Source organism: Vespa velutina, chromosome 1 (genome assembly GCF_912470025.1).
Source record: "Vespa velutina chromosome 1, iVesVel2.1, whole genome shotgun sequence".
Lineage (NCBI taxonomy): Eukaryota > Metazoa > Arthropoda > Insecta > Hymenoptera > Vespidae > Vespa > Vespa velutina.
The window spans coordinates 2,161,380-2,167,397 of NC_062188.1; the positions used below are offsets into that span (position 1 = coordinate 2,161,380).

At 31.8% G+C, this 6,018-nt stretch overlaps 1 long non-coding RNA gene across 1 annotated transcript in view; it reads right to left on the reverse strand.

The window, feature by feature from the left end:
* Positions 1 to 1,261: 1,261 nt before the first annotated feature.
* Positions 1,262 to 6,018, reverse strand: part of LOC124950479 — a 7,206-nt gene continuing 2,449 nt past the window's right edge. The window contains exon 3 of the long non-coding RNA XR_007101375.1: positions 1,262 to 1,463. This is a non-coding gene — a long non-coding RNA (uncharacterized LOC124950479). The remainder of the gene's footprint in view (positions 1,464 to 6,018) is intronic.

The following is a 6,018-nucleotide window of genomic DNA, read 5'->3' on the forward strand; positions in this document are numbered from 1 at the left end:
TAATGATATAATTAGACAGTTGAATAACGTTATAATAAAATTAATTGTCAATGATTAATAACCACAGACGGTGTGGAATTATAATTGTGTACGTTTAATTTCTATCGACGTTGTATTTATTTTAGAATTAAAATACGTTATGCAATCGACTTTCAAATTAATATCGATCAAACGATCACGATTGGATTATGATCGCGAGAAGGTGATGAAAATGGAGAAGGAGGAGGAGGAGGAGAAGGAGGAAGAAGAGGGAAAAAAAGAAAAAGAAAAATAAAGGGAAAATGGAAATGAACGAGATGAAACGAGAAAAAGGAAAGTAAAAGAAATAAAGAAAGAATATATATATCGTAGTATACTGAGTAACATATTTAAATCATTCGACGTGTGTAAGTAACGAAACGAAAAAAATTACGTTTTGCGTCCCTGGGCGTAAGCGGGTAGCCATATTTACATAACAATCGCGGATCACGTAACCGTCTCTTCGCGCGACGTGTTCTTCTAGGTTTTGCATTAGTGTGAGTAAGTAAGTTTTATAAGTAAACGCGTGTGTTCAACTCAACTACGTCTCTATCTCCTCCGCAGTAGGTGTCGCCTACCGATACACTACGTATTCCATATATACGCGACTTGGAAAGTCAAGTAAAATGCCTCTTGCGTGTATTCTCTTTCTCTCTCTCTCTCTCTCTCTCTCTCTCTCTCTCTCTCTCTCTCTTTCTGTCTCTCTTATACCTTCTCTTTTTCTCCCTATCTCTTTTTCTTTCTTACTTGAGTCTCGTGTATAATCGAAAGTGCGCTCGGTCAGTGAGAAGAAGAAGCGTCCTGAGAAATCTCTCTTGAGGAAGAGAGAGAGAGAGAGAGAGAGAGAGAGAGAGAGAGAGAGAGAGAGAGAGAGAGAGAGAGAGAGAGAGAGATTAATAATATAAAATCATTAAATATTATTTTTCATATATTTTATAATAAAAATATATAACAAAAAGAAAGAGAAGTGATGTTGTTTCTTTTTTTTTTTTTTTCTTTTTCATATGAAAATCATGAATTAAAGTCTTTTGATAGGAAAAACATTTAATTTAATTGACAATTATTTTTTGTATGTCATTATGAAATAACATTATCTTTTATATTTAATATTTAAACATTTCTCTTATTAATACTATTTTTATAATGGAGTGAATTCTATATATATATATATATATATATATATATATATATATATATAAAATTATATTTAATTATTATATATTAAATTATATTATTGTACAAATATTCTGTATGAAAGGAGGAAAGAAAATTTATCGGATAATTTATTTTGAATTATATTAATTGATTGGCAAATAAAAAGAAAACTTTCGTTATCCCGAATGATTTAATTGTGTTTCTTCTTCGATCTCGAAGGTTCCTTGAAGACAAGAGAGATATGGATCGACGTAGTAAGTTAATGGACGTCGTTCGTAATCCAGTCAACACTGTTCTCGAAAAGACGAGAAGACAAATTAGAACAAAGGCAAAAGGTAGAAATGAAAGAACAAGGGAAGGTTAATGTAATGTAAAAACGAATGAATATACGAATATATGAATATACGTATATACGAATAAACGAATAAACGAATTTATGATATACTATTCATTTCCTGTCAATATTAATGCATCGGACATATATATATGCGTATGATTATGAAACATTCCAAGAAATAAAAATCATTTTTCAAGAGTACCAAATAATATATAACATTCGTTCGAATGAACAATGACAAAGCTAAAAAAATTGTGATATACATATAATGTACTTATGTATGTAAATACATGCGTATGCACGTCTATATATATATATATGTGTGTGTGTGTGTGTGTGTGTGTGTGTGTGTATGTGTACGTATGTGTATAAATTAAGTATATGAAGAATGAACTTAGAAAAGAATAAGAGAGAGAAAATCGAAAGAGAGAGAGAGAGAGAGAGAGAGAGAATATAAGAATCATGCTTATGTGCGCGAACATATGTAAATATATACATGCATACAATACATTTTGTATGTAAGTGAAATTGATTCTGTGATGTGGCATCAATGGCCACCCTAAACAAATCGTCAAAGTGATTTCATGTTGTGCCTGGTATCGCGATGGCAACCATAGCTTGGTGTCCATGGTAACGGTGTGCCTGGCTCATTCGGGGTTTAATTCACAAACGTAGAAGAGAAAGAGAGAGAGAGAGAGAGAGAGAGAGAGAGAAAGAGAGGAAGAAAGAGAGAGAGAGAGAGAGAGAGAGAGAGAGAGAGAGAAAGAGAATAAGAGGAAATATGAGCGAGAGAAAGAAAGAAAGAGAGAGAGAGAGAGTAAACGAGAGTGAGTAAGATATATATATATATATATATATATATATATATATATAGATAGATAGATAGATAGATGGATAGATAGATAGAGATAGATAGATACATAGATAGATGGGAGGAGGACGAGTCCGACAACACAAAACGCCACACACAACTCCGGAGATAGTCAAGTTGCGGAGAACGTTCGTAGGTCGAAGGAGGTCGAAGAAGGGCGGAAAAGGGTGGCTTGTGCTGTTGGACGCGATAAAGAGAGAGAGAGAGAGAAAAGACAGACAGATAGACAGATAGAGAAAGAGGGAGGGAGGGAGTGAGTGAAACAGAGAAGAGAGAGAGAGAGAGAGAGAGGTAAAAGAGGAAGCAAAGGAGGAGGAAGAGGAGAAGGAGAAAGAGGAGAAGGAGGAAGAGGAGAAGGAGGAGGTAAAGAGGAGTGAAAGGGAGAGAGGTAGGAGAAAGAGAGAGAGAGAGAGAGAGAGAGAGAGAGAGAGAGAGAGAGAGAGAGAGAGACATAGCTTACTACCCCACGTGTGTTTCTCTACGGTGTCGCCATGACGACGATACTTTGCCGCGTTCGTTATAGTAATGGCTTGGGAGTAACGCCGGGAGCTGCTCGACTCTCTTCTCCCACGCTCGTTGGGGACACCTGTTTTAACGATTATCCGTTGAAAAAAAAAAAAAAGGAAGAAAAGAGAAAAGAGGAGGAGGATGAGGAAGAGGAGGAGGTGGAGGAGAAAAAAAAAGAAAAGGAAGGAAGAACGGGAGAGCATGCAACTTTTATCGCGAGAAATGGTGGTACTCGTTTATGTTTAACTAAAGAATAACTAAACGGATTGATAGGAAATTAATTAATCTATATCGTTATCTAGTTTATCCAATACGTAATATACATTATTAATTATTATGAAAAATTTTCTCGAATAAATTTATTTGTATTTATTTATTTATTTATTTTTCCTTTCTTCTCTTTTCTTTTTCTTTTCTTCTTCTTCTTCTTCTTTTTTAATACACTTGTGTTGATAATAGATTGTTATATATATATATATATATATATATGTTATAGGAAATAATTGAAAAGTTATATGTATTTATATTATATTGGATTGGTTAGAGGAAAAAATAGAAATGTTGGATTTAGCGTTAGATCGTTAGAAAAAAAAAAAAAAAAAAAGAAAAAGAAAAAAAGAAAGCAGGAACGTTCCTATTTATTGTTTTAAAACACGTAAATCATTAATAATTACGTTAATCCTTACATTTATCTTCTTCATATTATATAATATGGGATATTTTAAGATATTTTTTATAATATATGTATATATATATATATATATGTATGTATGTATGTATGTATGTATGTATATATAATCATTCGATTAATACAACATATCTTTATTATTCTTATGCTCGAGTTATGTGATTGCTTATTATGTTATCATACAGTCAAATCGTTTAGATCGTAAGATGAGATTCTCAGATAATTTGTTGATCGTTAGGGACTTCATAGTTCGTGCATTCATTGCAATGAATTACAACTAATTTCAAGTTTCATTATTTTTGATAATAATAATAATAATAATAATAATTATTATTATTATTATTATTATTATTTATATTATCGATCATCGATAAAGAGATTTATCTCGTATTAGAAAATGTTGCACACTTTCTTCTCTCTTTCTTTTTCTCTTTTTCTTTTTCATTCGATCGATAAAAAGAAATTTCTTTTTATTTCGATCATCGTGAATATTTTTTGTGATATAAAATTTCGTCATTAAATTAAAAGCGTATTTGGTGATAGAGTGAATTATAGGAAAGAGTGATTTCAATCGAAAGCGGAAAAAAAAAAAAAAAAAAAAAAAAAAAAAAAAAAAAAGAGGAAAAAGAAAAAGAACAAGAAAAGAAAAAAAAAAAGAGAAAAAAAAAAGACAAAAGAAAAAAAGAATTTCTTACGACAACGATTCGATTTCAATTCGATTACGATACGTGGGAATTGTATTGTCGTACCACATAACGGCTTAACATGCGAGTACCTGCGTGACCGTATTCTATCTGAAATCGCTGTTAAACGTCATTAAACCGTCGGTACGTGAGTTTTTAACGGGAGAAACTCTTGTATGAAGATACGTTCATCGGACCGAGATAGTCGCTTACAGTTGCATTTATTTATTTATTTTTACCTTTTTCTTCTTCTTTTTTTTTTTTTTTTTTTTTTTTTCTTTTTTTGCCACCTTTTTTCTCTTCTTTTTTCTACAATTCTCTCTCTCTCTCTCTCTCTCTCTCTCTTTCTCTCGGGCGAGCGCGAAAGGAGACATAATAAATGTAGAAATAATCTTCACTGTTGTTTTACTGTCGCTATAAAGATTGAGACGTTTGGAAGAAGACAAAATAATAAAAAGCAAAAGAAAAGAAATAAAAAAAAAAGCATCGTTTTATTTCACACGCACACACACACACGCACATATATTATATATTATATATTCGTTCTTTCTTTAGCAAAACTTTGCGATAAAAGATATAACTAAGAAATTTTTTTTCGATTTTAATTGCAGATCATTTTGAGTCGTACGAAAAACCGGGGATAGGGGAGGAGGGGAAGGGAGAACAAAAATTATATGAAAAATAAAATGAAATAAGTAAATAATGAGAAACGAAAAATATGTTGACTAATGAAAAGATATGCTTCGAGAAGATGTTTCTTTCGATGTAGGAAAGAAGAGAAAAAAAAAGAAGGATAGAAACGAAAAGAGAAAAAAAGAAAAATCCGCAATAAATTAAAATAAAACATAAATAATATAACGATGATAAGAAAATCTCTTTCTCTCTCTCTCTCTCTCTCTCTCTCTCTCTCTCTCTCTCTCTTTCTTTCTCTCTTTCTTTCTTAGAGAGAAGAAGGAAGAGAAGAAAATTTTTTTTGCGTTGTGCAGAACGGTACAGGATGGTTTCATTCCTGACATGAGTTCGGCATCGGTCTTTCCCACACATGGAATTGTTTGCAATGACCTCTATGACACTGTTCGGTGCGCACATCGCAACATCATCGTTACATTCATGCAAATAAGCTGCTCGATGCTCGAGGCTAAGTCAAAACACATGAGTCTCTCTTCGCTCTTCCTCTGCCCCGGGTCTCATGAATCGGCATGAATATGGATCAATGGATTCGATGTTGATCATTCTCATTGATCCTCGGGTCATCAGGATGTTCTAACTTCTGACCGATTATAAACGTCATTGTGTAAATGATTTCATTTACTTTTTCTCTCTCTCTCTCTCTCTCTCTCTCTCTCTCTCTATCTCTTTCTTTCTCTCTCTCTCTCTCTCTCTCTCTCTCTCTCTCTCTCTATCTCTTTCTTTCTCTCTCTCTCTCTCTTTCTTTCTGTCTTCATTCTTAATTTTGTCAAAAGAAAAATTAAAAAAGGAAAGAAGTATATATATTTTCTTCTCTTTTTTTTTATTCTATATATATATATATATATCTGTAATGATAAAAAAAAAATAATAATAAACAAAAAAATAATAATAATAATTAAAAAAAAAAATATATATATATATATATATAGAATAAGAAAAGAAAAAAGAAAAATAAAAGAATCTGAAGATGTATTCTCTCGTAAAAATGCATTCAAATTAATTTTCATCCCTTTTTCGCCTGCACATATATATATATATATATATATATATATATATAAAAGATAAGATA